Source organism: Pongo abelii, chromosome 16, assembly GCF_028885655.2.
Source record: "Pongo abelii isolate AG06213 chromosome 16, NHGRI_mPonAbe1-v2.0_pri, whole genome shotgun sequence".
Taxonomy (NCBI): Eukaryota; Metazoa; Chordata; class Mammalia; order Primates; family Hominidae; genus Pongo; species Pongo abelii.
Genome location: NC_072001.2, coordinates 21,161,881 through 21,179,660, shown reverse-complemented (window position 1 = coordinate 21,179,660; position 17,780 = coordinate 21,161,881). Strand labels below are relative to the sequence as shown.

The following is a 17,780-nucleotide window of genomic DNA, read 5'->3' as shown; positions in this document are numbered from 1 at the left end:
CAGAGTGAGACTCCATCTCAAAAAAAAAAACAAAAAAAAAACCAAAAGCAAAACATTAAAATATGTTAAGAACGCATAAATCAGAATGAAGATAAATGATGTTAAAGAGAACTAAGGTCTTTGCATTGTTTAAGAGAATATACTAAATAATAATAGATTTGAATGAGTCAAAAATAGATGTTATAATTAATATCTTCAGTAAGTACTAAAACTAAAAATGTATATAACATATACACTCCTTATAGACAGAGTGAGACTCTGTCACAAAAAAATAATAATTAAAAAAAAATAGAAAAGTTAGCTGAGCATGGTGGCACCGGCCTGTAATCCCAGCTACTCAGGAGGCTGAGACAGGAGAATTGCTTGAAGCCAGGAGGCGGAGGTTGCACTGAGCCAAGATCATGCCACTGCATTCCAGCCTGGGCAACAGAGTGAGACTCTGTCTCACAAAGAAGAAAAGTGATATATGCATACAGTGGAATATCATTCAGCCATTAAAAAGGATGACGTTCTGACACATGCTACAATACGGATGAAGCTTGAAGACATTATGCTAAACGCAAAAGGATAAATCTTACATGGTTCCATCTAGATGAGGTATCTGGAGTGGTCATATTCATAGAGACCAAGGTTAGATTCAAGGTTACCAGGGTTGGGGTAAGGGGAAGTAGGGTAGTTAAACTGCTTAATGGGTACAGAGTTTCTGATCAGAGTGGTGAAAAGTTTTGGTAAGAGAGAGTTGTGATGGTTGTGCAACTCTGTACTTAAGGTACTTAATACCCTGAATTATAAACTTAGAAAATGATTAAGTGGCTAATTTTAAGTTATATATATTTTGCCACAATGAAAAATACAGTAAAAGGTATATAAATGAAAAACCTCACTCTCCATCTAACTAATTCCACATGCCATGCAACTAAACACTTACTAGTTTCTTGAGATTCTTTTAATGTTTCTTTATGGAAAAACAAACAAACAAGCCTAGTTACTCTAATTCTTCCCCGACACTCCATCCTGATTTTTTTAAAAAGCCAGCCAGTCATCAGTGGGTAGGACCGTCACTTCCGTTTCACTGTACTCACTCTACAGAATTACCGTATACATAGGAACCTTAAAATAACAAATTCCAATACATTGTGGTCCACAATAAGTATTTCATTAATATTTGGTGGAAGAGAGAATATAAACATTCTGCCATACCTGGTTCATTTATTCTGCCAAATGTATGCCTGGTATTGTGTTTTTCGGTCTTGAAACACATTTCACAAAAATCAAAGTCATCACACTTTCTGCATTTGAATCTGGATCCATTGATAGGAAACATCTGACATCCATCACACCTATTTGTAAAATAGCAACTGAGTTAAGAAAGGTCATTTATTAAACTTACTTCAACAGAAAACCATTCGTCCCAAAGCAAATCTAGCAATCATAAAAATAACTCACGTAACCCCAGGATGAATACTGGGCACCAACTCCATTTCTGATAGCAACCCAGTCCAGTGAGACTGCTGGGGAAAGTCATCAATGATATCTTTTCCATTGGCACTGAAAGCTAGGACAGAACACAAATCACCTGATCCATCTTCCTCTTCACCAATAAAAACCTGAACTTAAAACTGCACCTAGCCATGTCATACTACATTGTAGTTATTTGTTTTTTACAAAGAGTCTTATCTTTTAGAGATAGGTACTAAAATACTTATGGATGAAATAATACATGATGTCAGCGCCTGGTTTCAAAATAATCACAAGAAGGGAGCATGAATAATTTTGGCCGTGAGGTGACAATCGTTAAAGCCAGGTGATGAGCACATGGAGGTTCATTGTAAAGTACATTCCTTACTTTTGCATTAGGTTTAAAATAGGACATTTGGGTTTTTAATTACACCAAGTCAACAATTCCATATAATACCTTTGGTATCTCAGGGAATAAAAACCACATTAATAACATGAAGACTTCTTTTGTCCTTTGATAAGAGCAACATGTCACTCAAAACAAAGAAACCAAATTCTTATTTTAAAAATTTGTCTTGTTTTGATTTGCAAATATTTTAACAATCTCTTAAGCAAAGAAAAATGTTTAAAGTAAAATATTAAATAATCCATTTGTTCTTATGTAACATGAGAAGCTCTAGGAACCTCTCACCACTGTGGAACCACCACCAACTGTGGCCATTTTCTAAGCGATCTGATGAAAAGAGAGGCTTCCACAAGGTTCAGATGAATAAACAAACAATCTCTTTATGGCATCAAGAGTTTATAAAACTATACACATACTTATTTCTCATGCAACTGTTAAAACGGACATAGTACACCTTTGAAAGTGTGCCACGGATTTGATTTGGAATCTCAATAGTATCATATTAAACCAGTTCCTAATTCCCACCATTAGCACATTTCCATTTCTTAAATTCAGTCCTAAATTTTTATACAGCATGAAAAAGGGAGCCAGGCGTGGTGGCTCACGCCTGTAATCCCAACACTTTGGGAGGCCAAGGTGGGCGGATCAATAGGTGAGGAGTTCGAGACCAGCCTGGCCAACATGGTGAAACCCCATCTCTACGAAAAATACAAAAATTAGCCAGGCACGGTGGTGGGCACCTGTAATCCCAGTTACTCTGGAGGCTGAGACCGGAGAATTGCTTAAACCCGGGGATGGAGGTTGCAGTGAGCCGAGATGGTGCCACTGCACTCCAGCCTGGTCAGGGGAGGAGAAAGAAAAAGCAGTCCTGACAGTCAGGAGATGGCCTGTTAATGTCAGTGTTAGGCCATTTCACAGAACAACTGACAGGACAAGTTGACAGAACACGAACATCAGATAAGGCCACTCTGTGACTGATGAATCAAGGCACAACCAAAACCCCTCCTTAACCATGTGTGATTAAAGTTGAGTCTGATCCAAACCACAAACAACCACACAGTCCCCTATCCTGGTGATATGAATGACTGCTTCCTTACCAATCATGACATTAGCATGGCTCCGTTCTTTCTGCCTGCCAGGTAAATTTATTAAGACATCCTGTCTTAGAATTACCCCTGCTTTCTCCACCCCTCCCCCAAATACCCAACATAAACTTCATTAGTCCTTGCTCACTCCCTCTGATGGAGACACCCATTCCCCAAGGTGTGTGTTCTCCTGCACTGCAATGAGTTAACATTAATAAATCTGATTGTTTCACTGCAGGTGAGTTCCTCTGTGGCCTTTGGCAGAAGGTAATGACAAGCAAAGGAACACTCTATCTCTTTCTTCACACTTGTTTTCTTTTTTTGTGTGCTTGAACAAAAAGAAATACTAAGTACACATGCGTTAATCAAAAGTTAACATCAGGAATTTTATTACCCAGATAATATTACCTTTCACAACCCCCACACTCTGATGAGTCACAGATCCCCATTTGTATTTTGGTGTGGTGACAGAGGCTTTGACCCGCACTTTATCACCAATCTTGATGTGGGAAGAACTTGGTGGAGGATAGCCTACAGATTTCAATAACAAATCATTATAATCAGTATTCATTTATGGGAATTCTGTCTCTAAGAAAAAGCAAAAGCACTGAACAAAGAATGTGCTCACCTATAAGTTCAGCATGAATGTACCTAACCCAGTAGGTGCCCCCTTTCTGCTGCCAGTCACACTGCACACTGAGATCATGCAATCCATCTCTGTCCAGTTTGATGACTTTGCCAACATCACCTTCGCACACTTCTTCGTACGCAGGTCCAGGTCCACTTGTCCTGCGGAAGGAAAGAGTGAGAAGGGCGTGCCCTGCTCAGACTCCCTCCTCGCCAGCATCAAGCCTCCGCCACATGGTGATGAGTAACGCTCTGCCCTTCAGGAATCTGCCAACCGCACACACTGTCCGTGACGAAGGGCTCGCCTTTCCCAGTGTTACACTCGGTGCTTCTGGGTAAGCACCTTCTGCCTCCTGGGTCTTCCTTCCCTGCTCTCCAGGCACCTAACTTGATAGGACGCAGGATTCAATGGGTTTAACACGGTTAGAACCATGTCAGCTACTATTAATATGATCAAATGTTCCCCAAGTTGCTGAAGGTTCAGCTGCTTTCACTCTTCTTCTAAGACTCCTCTGAGAGAATCTGTCAGCCCCACTAGCTCTTTAACTGATGAAGATGGCAGCAATGCCCAAGGCTTATCTGAATACAGAGGCCGCAGAAGCAGCACAGAGAGTGTGGGGTGGGAAGGAAGGAGGGCTGCAGGTGCCGCTCGGGCACTGGCTCGACTAACTGGCAGACAGGTTTATTCACCACGATGGGAAACGGCAGCTACTAGAGAAAGCCAGCTGAATTTCGGACATGTTGTGATTTGCATGCACTGCACCTCCAACCAGAGATGTGAATGGGAAATCCAGACTTGAAAGTGCTTACATCATAAATGCTGAAGGAGCAATCCTAGGTCTGTGGGAGCAAGAGGGGAGAAAACGTAGGTCTGTGGGAGCAAGAGGAGAGAAAACTCAAGAAGAGTGGGCAGAATATGCCATAGTTATGGGTGAAGCCACACAGACTTCCAGGATATAAAGAACGAGCAGAGAGAAGAGCTCCCTAGAAACATGGAAAGAAACTCAGGAGAGCTGCATTCTAGACCCAAAGGAAGGCAAAGTCAAGCAAGGCTACAGTCTCAGCCACCCTGAATGCCACAAGCAAGCCAGGTGCTTCCGGGACAGAGGCCCCTGGATCTGGCAGGGAACAGACTGTGAGCCATGGTCCAACAGGGTGACTGGGCCACAGGGCCCTGGAATGGAGGGGAGGAGGGAAGAGGTGAACACAGACTTCTCTTCCGGGATAAAGGGTGACACAGAGAAGAGGGTGTCAGCCATGGGGTTCTTCAAGTGTGGCTCCGAACATGGCAAGAAAGGCTGACTCGAAAACACTCATTACCACGAACACAGGGTTACATTGCCAACCGCAACTCAACAAATGGTGGGCCCAGGTGAACCCCAGGACTTTAGCACGTCCGTGAACTCACTCATAAAAGAACACTGTACAAACAACACGAGTTAAGACGGCAGCTATTTCATCAAGAAGCACGATGTACTGACCTGCAAAGGCCTGTTTAGTTGATTTCTTTATTTTGTGCTTTTCTAACTTGCTTCCAGCGAGGTTCACCAACTGAGCCCAGACAGACAGCATGGGCTCTGTGAAGGGCAGGCTGTTCACATTAAAGGCCACGGCAGGGAGCTGGAGAGGACACAGAAGCTGTCAGCGTGTGACCAGTATGACTAACCAATGAAACGTGCTGAAAGTCATCAAAACCATGGGCTTAATCCTGAAATGCCACACATACCCGGAAGCCTTTTTATAGCTGAGAATAATCATTTTTTAAAATGACATAAAAGGCAAGATAGAGACTTATACATATAATAAGTATAATCTATATTAATTTTTCTTTACAAACCTGTCAACAGTAATTACATCAGTGTGGTGGTTACTATCTTCTCAGGTATTTTCTATATACTTCAAAAGTTTTCTACAACATGTACATATTCCTATAATAATAAAAAAGAGTACTTTATAGAAAATATAGTCAGGCCGGGCACGGTGGCTCACGCCTGTAATCCCAGCACTTTGGGAGGCCGAGGAGGGTGGATCACCTGAGGTCAGGAGTTTGAGACCAGCCCGGCCAACATAGTGAAACCCCATCTCTACTAAAAATACAAAATTAGCCAGGTGTGGTGGCACACACCGTAATCCCAGCTACTCAGGAGGCTGAGGCAGGAGAATCGCTTGAACCCGGGAGGCAAAGGTTGCAGAGGGACGACAAGATCGTGCCATTGCACTCCAGCCTGGGTGACAAGAGCAAGACTCCATCTCAAAAAAAAAGAAAAAGAATATACAGTAACATTGCACTTGGGCTACATGAAAATAATGTAAATGGCTCCTTCTCCCTGTGCATCCTTGATTCATAGGTTAAGATAACAGTAGCTGTTACATTAAGTCACGTCACTCAAAACAACTAAGCATTTTCTACATGAAGAAAGGCTGTTTTTTTTTAAAGGTGTTTAAACATGTTTAAGTTTTTTAAAAATTTGAGTTGTTTAATAAAAAGTAGACTTCATAAATTCACATTTTAAAATAATTAGAACTACCTCATAGATGCATGGTAACTTCCAGGTTGCTAAAGCCCTCTCCGTGTCTCTGAGGCTGAAACCACAAGAACCACTGCTTTAGGTGCCCTGAGAGACAGGCCCTGCTCACCAGAGACGCACAAGCTCACACAGCTTCCTGGAAGGCAAACTTGAAGTACCAGAATCAAGTTCTTTCAAGTGCTAATGTTGGTGCTGGGTTCTAGTGTAAAGCCAATTTCCCTTAACATACAGTAACTGCGCACAAGTTCACCTACTGGTTTCAGCTGATTCAATGGGCAAACGCGACACGTCTGCATGTCAGAGAACTGCATGGTGATTTTGCCCTTCGGGGTGATGCAAGTCACGGTGCCTTCTCCAAACTCATCGTTCACAACTTGGCCACCCAGGCGCAGGCAACCATCGATGCCTCCAATCACGGCCAGGACCGCCATGAGGCCCCCCACTTCAGGGTTCTCGGAGTCGGGGAAGTAGTCCTCTAACTAGGCCTAGTGCAGACCAAACAGCGAGCTCCACCAGGGACACTCACGGAGCTGCCCAATCCCTACAGGTTTACCTTTCAACTAAATTAATTCTGAGAACACAAACCCACCCCTTCAGAAGGCCTTCCCGCAAAGCTGTGGGTGATGGAGCGGAGCTGGGAGTTGATGTACTTGTTGATGAACCCATTCCACTGAGTCAGGGAGTGCAGCGTGCGCAGCAGTGCCACCACCTCCTCCGCCAGTGTGCTGCTGTGGGTGGCAGTCAGCGAGGCCTGCGAGCGCACCCTGCGCCGCCTTGGTGTGGACTCTGAGGAGGTAACAAGGGGAGAAGCTGCTGCACCGCTCTTCACCAGGGCACAGGGAAGGGAGATGGCCACCCACCTCTGAGTGACGGCACTGTGCTGCTCTTCACCAGGGCACAGGGAAGGGAGACGGCCACCCACCTCTGAGTAAGGGCACGTCGGGGGGAGCAGGTAGTGAGCAAGCTCCCCAAGAAGTCAAACAGCTTCTCCACAAGGCATTTCATGTCCCTCGCCCTTTCGGTCTTGTCCCATGATGGAAGGACTGCTTGCAACAAATGCACAGCTAAGATCTGATAAAAGAAAATTTAAAATGACAAGCATTAAAAAAAAAATCTGATTAAGAAACTAGAGATTGTTATTTTCTCTTTTCTTTTTTGAGACAGAGTCTCGCACTGTCACCCGGGCTGGAGTGCAGTGGCACGGTCTCGGCTCACTACAACCTCCACCTCCCAGGTTCAAGCGATTCTGCTTCCCTTAGCTTCCTGAATAGCTGGGATTACAAGCACCCACCACCAAGCCCAGCTCATTTTTTTTGGATTTTTAGTAGAGACAGGATTTCACTATGTTGGCCAGGCTGGTCTCAAACTCCTGACCTCATGATCCACCTGCCTCGGCCTCCCAAAGTGCTGGGATTACAGGCATGAGCCACTGCGTCCAGCCTCTCTTTATTTTCTGTTCTCATAATGCAAGTAATCATGTGAAAATGTTGAGATTCATTACTTTACAGCCAGGTAATTACACTCAAGTTGATTAGTGATTAGGATTGTCAGGGACTTTAGAAAAAAACAACATTACAGATGCATGTGTTTAAAAAAAAAGAATTATTTTTAGTTTAATTCTTAAGAGAATTACACTACAAATTCTGTGAAGCAGATGAGTGAGTAGTTGCAGGATTTACCACTTAAGAGAAAAGCAGGTAAACTAAAGGTTAGCAACTTACCAATTATCAAGGACCTCTGCCCCTTGCCTCCAGAAAATCTACCCTGTCACTTCTAGACCCTTTCTGCACTCGTTACTGAATAAAGGCCCCTGAATCTGAGGGCAGGGAACTTCAGTACATGGAGGCCTCTCTCAGGGAACTGGTTTTGCCTGGCAGCACATTACCTGTCTCTGCAGCGAGGCGGCAGTGAAGGGTGTGTGCCCTTCCACGACCTTCATGAGCAGCGTGATCCACTGCGGGGAGCTGAGGGTGCCGCACACCTGCGGCGTGAGAGCGATGCTCCGCACAAACCCCAGCATACATCAGCTCCGGTGTTGCTCCCTGTACATCAGCCTGTTTGGAGAAGCTGCGGGAGGGAAAATAGATATGCTTGGTTAACAAGTCCCTAAAGACAAATCCCTAAAGATAAATCCTTACTTTTTTTTATCAACTTATCTTATTTTCTACAATAAGCTCCTTTAAAATATATTGCAGTTTGTAAATTAATTCAAACTAATTCAAAGTGAGAAGTGGAAGGCGGCTTTTAAGTTAGTTCAAGAAACATTTCCGAATTTTTTTGTTTGATTTTTTTAGAGATGGGCCCTCACTATGTTGCCCAGGCTGGTCTAAAACTCCTGGGCTCAAGTGATTCTCCTGCCTTGCCCTGCCGAATAGCTGGGACTACAGGCATTTTTAAAACCTTGTAAGCATGTGTAGTAAAAGTAGTTAGGGAATTTTAGCTATGCATTGTTTCTAGGCAATAGGAAAATGATCTATAATTCAAATAGCAGTAATTTGCAACAGTGCATCTATTATATTTTTAATTTCATGTTTTAAATATCTCCACATTTGCTTATATTTAATCTGCACCACTTAAATACTTTTTTTGTATTTTTAGTAGAGACAGTTTCCAATCCAAGTTTAATACATCTGCATTAACAAAATGAGTTTTTCACTAGGTTTACACCATTGGATTCTGGCACCAGTGGGCCCACCTCTGCTCTGCCTGGCTCTAGGACTCCACTACTCCCTGAATGGAGGCTGAGGCTTGGAGGCTGGGCCCCCCGAGGGACCCCGCCCACAGCCCCACAGGACCTGCTCTCCCTCCCACCTCCCCCACCCTGCCCTCAGCTATCCAAGCTTATGAGGACACCTGCCTTCCTTCAGCACACTCACATGAGCTCACACACACACACTCTCACACCCTCATATGCATCCTCACACTCACACCCATACTAAGTTATTCAGACACACTCATGGGCACTCACACACCCACCCTCACACTCTCAGGTGCACCCACCACTGTCACAATCACTAACACACACACAATCCCAGTCACACATATGCACACACAACAGATGCAAGCTGACACACTCCTATGCACTCTCACATCCACTTACCCCTCCCAATGCATACAAAAACTCACATATGCACTCACACTCCTAAACACTAGTCACAACTGATTACTCACCCACTCACACCTTTACCCACACACTTTCTCACTTTACACTCACACCTACACTGTTATAACCTCCCACTCACTGACACGAGCAAAATACTCACATTCACTCACACGCATTCACAATAACGTCACTCGTGCTCACACAGATACAAGGCACTCATACACATTTACACAAATGCTCGCACTCAATCGCACACTTACACATGAGTGGGTGCTGCCACCCACTCATACTTCCTCACACTCACCAAGCCTCACTGACTTACACTTCATCTCATTCACACACCCAGTAATCCCCTCACACTCATGCCCCCCTCGTGCTCACCCTCACACACACACACTGGCTCAATGCACTGACGCTTTCACTCCCACTTCACCTGAATGTAGTCACCTGCCCACTCACACGCTCTCATGGACATACACACCACTCACATAAATGCACGCATACACACACCCACACAACCACATGCTACAAACACACCGTCACACTTGCAACACAAACGCTCAGCCACTTGCCCATCGACTGCTAACACACTCACTCTCATCAATATGTGCGGACTCTCCAGCACACCACTAATACACGCATGCTCTCACACACACTGGAGCACGCCCACATACCCACCCACACTCACATGTGCTCACTCTCAGTCACAGGCACACTCACCCCACTCCCTCAGCTCACATTTCTCATACTTACTCTCCACACACACAAACACTTTATGGATTAAACTGTGCCTGTCCCCCGACCTCACATACATTCGGAACCTCAGAATATGATCTTATTTAATGAGGTCTCTGTAGACGTCATTAAGGTAAGAATTTAGGTGACATCAAAAGAAACTCAATGAAAGAGTCCTTTCAGAGACAGAAAAGGACATGCAGAACACAGGGGCAGGGGCCATGTGAAGACGCAGGCAGAGACTGGCACAATGCGTCCCCACACCGAGGAAGCCTGGAGCTCCCAGAAGCTGGATGAAATAAGGAAGGACCTTCCCCTAGAGCCTGTGGAGGGAGCATGGCCCTGCCCGCACTTGGATTTGCGACTTCTGGTCTCCAGAACTCTGACAGAACAAATTTGTTGTTTGAAGCCAGTGTTATGGGTTAAATTCAGAATTGCAAAATTGGTATGTTGAAGCCCTAACCTCTACCGTACCTCAGCAGGTGACCTTGTTTGGAAACAGGGTCGCTGCAGATGTAATCAGTTTGATGAGGCTGAATGATGTCCCTATGAAAAGGGGAGATTTGGAGGCGACTCACACACAGGGAGAATGCCATGTGAAGATGACGGCAGAGATCGGGGTGACACCTCTACAAGCCGAGGAACGCTAAAGAGGCCAGCAAACTCCAGAAGCTGGGGCAGAGCCCTGAAGCAGCTTCTCCCTCACAGCCTCAGAAGGAACCACCCTTGATCTCAGCCTTCCAGCCACCAGAACCATGAGAATTTCTACTGTGTAAGCCCCCAAGTTTGTAGTACTTAGTTACAGCAGCCACAGGAAAGGAATCCACACACATCCACACCCACCCACATGCACACCCAGACACGACAAGCATGCGGCCCCCAGCGCTGACTCCCTGGGCCCTCGATCTCTCATTCCATACATGTCTTGTCCGTCGTTCCGCTTTCCACTAACATTCGCAGCAGTCCGCATAAAGTCTTGGTGGCTTCACTCTGCATGATCTCAGCATGAACTCCGGCAGACAGACAAAGAGTCTGCAGTAAGTTAATAGTGCTGGTAAACATCATTGCAGTGGGGTGAATGTTCCTTTCAGTTTGTTCGGCTTCTAAAAAAAATAATCAAAATAACAAATTATATTGGCAGCCCCAGCTTCTTGGATGGTCTTACGAAGCCCAGCCATGTGAAGCTTCACATGTCTTTTAAGAACAGCTAAGAAATGTCACGAAACCTCCTCCCACAACCTGGATCTCCACAGATAGGATCTAGCTTTCTTGGTGCACCCCTAAATTCTCACTTCTGCTTCCCTAGAAGCGATAAAGTGCTGACTAACTCCACATTACATGAAGAGTTCAGAGTCAGGGACCGCAGAGGAAAGGTAAAGGCAGGTGGCAGGTGGGGTGTGCTCCGGCGGGGGCTCTCACTGGAGGAGGACGCGATGGACCGAGACTGCAGGGCAATTCCACCAGGCCTCGGCTCACTCGCTCAGATACAGGCTCAGCACCAACCACGAGACTCACTGGTGGTGCAGCTGCCCCGGCCTGGCCACCACATTCTCAAAGAGGGGCGGGTGCACACATGAGAGGAAAATGCAGAAAGTCAGTTCCAGCCAGACTGCCAGATCCCACAGCCACTCCACGCACCTGCATCGGAGGTGCCTGGGAGCTTATTTAAATTGCAGGCTCCGAGGACAGAGTGCCAGCTGCAGATGTGTCCTGACATCCCATTCTAAGGCCCAGATGGCAGTGGTGGCAGCCAGCACCTGGACAGTTTGTGGGCTGCCTTGGACTAAATGCCTTCCTGAGTCACCCACCAGAGTCGTCCTCTGTGTCCGAGTCCTCTGCTGAGGGCTGTGCAGCGACTGGCAGCTCTGCCAACTTGAGGTCATATTTTCCTTCTTTCCCCATCCTGTAGGAGTTGGTGCTGCCCGTGTCCCACTGGACTCTTATCCACCCGTCCTCTCCCAGCTCACCAATCACTCGGCCTAGGCCTGGAGGAGGCCCATCCTGAGAAAGCCAAAGGAGAGATCAGTTAGGAGGGTGCGTGCCATGCCCTGGTCCTTCCATGGCTCCCAGCAGACCTGCCACACAGATGTCGCCATATGCCACCATGTCTGTCAGGGGCTGTCCCCAGACACAGATTTCACCTCTCCTACAAAATGTGTGCTTGCATCATTTTAAATTAAATGGCATAAAATAACGTGATCATGCTGCTTTACCAAGGAAGTCGGGGAAATCTCATCTCAGTGAGGATCCTCTGAGTCAATGCAGAGACAGGGCTTTGCAGCAAGTCCTGACCCCTCCATCCCTCAAGGGCCTTGCAAGAGCAGAAACCTGAAACAAGCACCAGCACCTCCACATTCCCTTTGCTTCAGTTTCCCCCGGGCCCCAGGGGGAAGCTCTGTCTCTCACTTCTGCAGGAGAAAGCTGTTTCTAGAATGGATGCTGCTGTCTCCAGACACTGCTATTTCTAAGATGACTGTGACAAAGCCGGGGCTTACCAGCATGGCTGAGAAAAGCTAGACAGACCACGGGAAGGTGAACACTGCCCTAACTTAGCTAGGGCTGTGGTAAGTGACTTCCACCTGGGGGCACCTGGCAGAGATTTAGAAGAGGCCTGCGATGAGGGAAAATGGAGACATGGCCACAGGCCCATGAAGTATATCCCTAACTACTGGGTTCAGGGCACTTCGCAGCACATGGCCATCAGCTCACAGGGGCAGCACCTGGGCTTCCTGCCACAGAGCCTTCACTACACCAACTTTCAGGATGAGATTTACTCTCTTGCTCACTCTCACTCTTGTTGTTCCAGTGACCCATCAAACTGAGCCTCATGCCAGTGAGTTTCCTGAAAAGAGCTGCCTCTCTTTCCAGACTTGATTCTGCTCAGATGCCCTACTTATGATTCCCTGTTTGTGTCCACTCCCTTCGGCTGCTTGGGAACCAACACTTGTGTCATCGATCAACCAACACATCCTGGATTATTCCAATTTCCACCCACCAATAGCGTACAGAACTTTGCAGAAGATAACTAATGTGTGGCTAATGTGTTCCCATCAAATCTCTGAGTACCTGATCGCCCCATTTCCAGTCCACACCTCTCACGACCCTCGTTCCAATCTTCATCATGGCAGCCAGTTCTGGCCCTGAAACAGGGAGCTGCACAGGAGCCGTTTCCTTCCTTGTTTCTTCCAAAACTGTGGCAGAAGCACCTTGAGCAGAAGCATTCATATCTTCCTCAACGTTGTCACAACTGGGGCCTGACAGAGCGTCAAAAACAATAGCTGAGCCAACAAGTAGCTACATGTCCCCTTAATACACACAAAACATTTAAAAAGTACTAATGAAGATCATAATTTTGAAGAATCCATACTATATGCTTTATCAATTAATATAATACTATCAATATTTTACTGATGTAGGATAAAAAAAGACAAACAGAAGGACGAAATACATAAATAGGCTAAGAAGATATAAAAGATATTAAAATGCTCAGTAAAGCTACTTTCTCTACTTCTAGGAGTTACTCCCCTGAAAAAGCAAAATAACTGAGTTAGAAAGATACTCATCACATTTTTTACTAATAGAAAAACAAAGATAACTACCTAAATATCTAACAGTGGGAAACTAACAAACTTTAATCATGGTTCTGTGCAGAAGACAGCTAACAGGTGGCCCGAGATACGACCTCAGACAGGATTGCTGCAGGCTAGCCCTCGGCTGGAGTCTGGATCTCAGGAGGACTCCCCCACTCCCTAGGTGGGAGGTGTGGTTTGCTGTGCCTGAACTGTCTGTACAAACAACGTGTTCTGTGCTGAAACCTGTTTTCCTTGTTCTGGAACTTGGTACGCGCCAGGCAGGGGGTACCTGTGTGATCAGCCCCGATGGAAACCCTGGGCCTGGAGTCTCTACCCAGCTTCCCGGCAGACAGCACTTGACACGGCTCAGTGCCAGGGCAGTTAAGCTCATCCTGTGTGGATCCTGTGGAAGCTTGTACCTGCTTTCCTCTGGACTTTACCCATGTCCTTTTTCATGATTTTGCTGTGTCCCTTCACTGTAATAAACTATAGCCCTGAGTACAACTACATGCTGAGTCTTGTAAGTCCTCCTGGCCAACCATCAAACCTGGAGACCCTTGACAACTGGTGCCCTGGGTGGCTACAGAGTCATCCATAGCATGAAACAGAAGCTGGGCTGCTGTCACCTGAGAGAAGTAAAACTTACCAATGGATTTGAAAATAGGAGGCTAACCCTAGGAGAGTAGGCTAGATTTTTAACACCCCTTTTCCCACTTGCTAAACTGAGAGGGGGTGGGAGTGCGGTTCTGCTAACTCCCTTGATTTTAGTTTCTCCTCCAGGTGGGAGGGGAAAAAGACCCAAACAGTCCCAAAGGTGGGCTTGGGCGGACCAAAAAATGTAAAAAGTTTGTGTTTCTCTCTCTTCCAAGAGAGCAAAAAAGGATATTCAATTCTCAGGGCTGGAGCAAAACTTTAGATAAACTAGCAGGGGTAACAGCCTTTCCTTTAGCCTAGCTGCTACTTTAGGGCCCCCAAGAAGGGGCCCCAAGGAAGGGACAGGAGTTGCATTCCAGGTGGATCTCCCAGGATCCCCTGGGCAGCTATACTGTTAACTCTGTAAAGACTGAATTTATTGCTAAGGGCTTGAATACATTTGCAACCAAAACTGGGGGGAATTTTTTATTTTACATAGCTTTATGTTTTGTGGCTGTTACATGTGGATGTATACATTAAGCTGGTATAAAATATTATATGCTTATAATTTCTTAAATGATAAGAAGGATACCCTGATCAGGGCAAGCTGCAAATATAGACGGATACTCATGAGACACAACTTCCTTGCTTTTTGCAGCCAGTGGGCCAGATGAAATTTAAACACATGAATACTATCAACAGAAAAAGTCCCCATACTTAATGATTTGTGCTGTGATTTTTACTTATTGGAACCTCCAGGGAAAAAGCAGACAAGATAAAAAGGCCATTTCTCGATGGAGATATGCTTTTGTAATTTTTAAATGCAACTTTTGGTTGCTAATGAGGCCTCAAGAAATCAGATGTAACTCTTACTAGGTGATTCTTTTCAGCTGTAATATACACATTAAAATATATATTTAACATAATACAACATATAATATATAAATTAAAAAATAATTATATATATGTATAGTGAGAGAGAGAGAGAGAGAGAGAGAGAGAGACAGACTGACAGACAGATAGATAGAAAGACTCCCGCAGCCCCCAAGACAGGATTTCACTCCGTCACCCAGGCTGGAGCCCAGGCTGGAGTGCAGTGGCTTGATCTCCGCTCACTGCAACCTCTGCCTCCCTGGCTCAAGCAATCCTCCCACCTCAGCCTCCCAGGTAGCTGGGACCACAGGCACACACCACTATGCCCAGCTAATTTTCATATTTTTTGTAGAGATAGGGCTTCGCTATGTTGCCCAAGTTGGTCTCAAACTCATGAGCTCAAGCAATCCACCCCCTTCAGCCTCCCAAAGTGCTAGGATTACAGCCTGGCCTGATACATATTTTTGAATGGATTAATGTGAACTCTAAGACTGATGTGATTAAAAGAGCTTGGGAAAACCTTGCTTTTTCACTGTGACTTTGACAACTGGCCCTGCAGCATCTCAGTTTTAGCCAAAGAACACCACCATAAACCCATCAGATCTAATAGACACATACAGAACATTTCACCAAAAAGAGCAGAATACACATTCTTCTCAAGTACACCACAGAACACTCTCTTAGACTGACCAGACCATATGTTAGGCCACAAAGTCTCAAATTTAAACAGACTAAAATCATACAAATTACCTTCTCCAACCAAAAGGAAATGATGAGAAATTAATAACAAAAGGAAAAGTGGAAAATTCACAAGTATATGAAAATTAAACAACACACGGTAAACAATCAATGCATTGGTCAAAGAAGAAATCACAAGGGAAATTAGAAAATACTATGAGATGAATGAAAACACAACATACCAAAACTTCTGTGCTGCACCAAAAGCAGGGTTAAAAGGGGCAATTATACTATAAAAGTCTGCATTTACAAAAGATGATCTCAAATCAATAACCCTACATCTGGAAGAACTAAAAAAATAAGAACTCAATAAAAACCAAAGTTAGGCCCAGGTGTGGTGCCTCACACCTGTAATCCCAGCACTTTGGGAGGCTGAGGCAGGTGGATAACTTGAGCCCAGGAGGTTGAGGCTGCAGTGAGCCATGACTGCGCCACTGTACTTCAGCCTCAGGGACAAAGTAAGACCCTGTCTCAAAACAAACACAAACACAAAAAACAAAAAAATACAAAGCAGAAAGAAGGAAATGATAGAGACTGGAGCAGCCATAAATTAAATACAGAATAGAAAAATAATCTACACAACCAAAAGTTCAGTTTCTGGCAAGAACAAAAAATCTGACAAACTTTTGGTAAATTAAGAAAAAAAGTGGCCAGGCAAGGTGGCTCACGACTGTAATCCCAGCACTTTAGGAAGCTGAGGTGGGCGGATCACAAGGTCAAGAGATCGAGACCATACTAGTCAACATGGTGAAACCCCATCTCCACTAAAAATACACAAAAATTAGCCAGGCGTGGTGGCGGGTGCCTGTAGTGCCAGCTACTCAGGAGGCTGAGGCAGGAGAATCACTTCAACCTGGGAGGCGGAGGTTGCAGTGAGCCGAGACTGTGCCACTGCACTCCAGCCTGGCAACAGAGCGAGACTCCGTCTCAAAAAAAAAAAAGAAAAAAAGAGAAAAGATGCAAATAACATCAGAAATGCAAGTGGAGACACTACTACCAACATAAAAATAAAAAAGAGTATAAAAGAACACTGTGAACAATGGTATGCCAACAAATAAAATAGCCTAGATAAAATGGACACATTCCTAGAAACATACATTACCCAAACTGACTCAAGAAGAAATAGAAAATCTGAATAGACCCGTAACAAGTAAAGAGATTGAATCGGTAATTAAAAATCTTTCAGGCCGGGCACGGTGGCTCATGCCTGTAATCCCAGCACTTTGGGAGGCCGAGGCAGGTGGATCACGAGGTCAGGAGATCGAGACCATCCTGGCTAACACGGTGAAACCCCGTCTCTACTAAAAATACAAAAAATTAGCCGGGCGTGGTGGCGGGCGCCTGTAGTCCCAGCTACTCGGGAGGCTGAGGCAGGAGAATGGCGTGAACCTGGGAGGCGGAGCTTGCAGTGAGCTGAGATCGCACCACTGCAGTCCAGCCTGGGCAACAGTGTGAGACTCCGTCTCAAAAAAAAAAAAACTTTCAACAAAGAAAAGCTTAGCTGGTCAACTCTATCAAACATTTAAAGCAGAATTGAAACCAATCCTCAAACTCTTCTAAAAACAGAATATATGGGAACACTACCTAGTTCATTCCATGAGGCCATTATTACCCTGATAACTGTAAAACAATAAAACACTGCTGAATGAAATTAAAGAGGACAGAAATAAATGGAAAGACATTGCACATTCAGAGAATGGATGTTAACATTGTTAAGATGGCACTATTCCCCAAAACAATCTACAGATTCAATCCCTAGCAAAAATCCCAATGGCCTTTTTTTGCAGATATGGAAAAGCCAGCCTTGAAGTTCATGTGAAAATGCAAGGGACCCAAAGTAGCCAAAATAATCTTGAGAAAGAAAACACACTTCTCAATTTTAAAACAGTACAAAACTACAATGTTCAAAACATTGCGGTACCTGTATAATTATCAACATATAGAATGTGATAATGTAATTGAGAGTCCAGAAATAAACCTAAATATCTACAGCCAACTGATTTTTGCCAAGGGTACCGAGAA

At 44.9% G+C, this 17,780-nt stretch overlaps 1 pseudogene; it reads right to left on the bottom strand.

Annotated features, from left to right (window-relative positions):
• Positions 1-985: 985 nt before the first annotated feature.
• The window catches only part of LOC100434050 (putative HERC2-like protein 3), a 34,463-nt pseudogene continuing 17,668 nt past the window's right edge, over positions 986-17,780 (bottom strand).